A 382-nucleotide genomic window follows, 5' to 3' on the forward strand; every position below is an offset into this window, starting at 1 on the left:
TGGATATGTATTTGTTATTAAGTTATTAAACGCTAAATAATGCACTGTGTCAAATCTGTTCCATTCTTATTTTTAAAAAATATATTTCTTAGGCTTCCCGCCATGCAAATACATCTATACATTTTATTATGAATATAGATTTTATTATAACTTTTCATCATCCAACATTTATGCATTTTTTTAATTACATCTCATCTTTATTATTTTGTTGTTTTTATGTAAGCATCAAAGCATTTCACTGCCAGTCATCTGGGGTATGATAAGTATGTGAGAAATCAAGTTGACTCTCGGCCCTGTTGTGAGGTATATAGCGGATATCTCATTTTACTTAAAGCTGGGTTTCCTCTGGTGTTACGCATGTGTAGAGTTTATTGGAATTTTT

Source organism: Salminus brasiliensis, chromosome 3 (genome assembly GCF_030463535.1).
Source record: "Salminus brasiliensis chromosome 3, fSalBra1.hap2, whole genome shotgun sequence".
In the NCBI taxonomy this organism is placed as follows: Eukaryota; Metazoa; Chordata; class Actinopteri; order Characiformes; family Bryconidae; genus Salminus; species Salminus brasiliensis.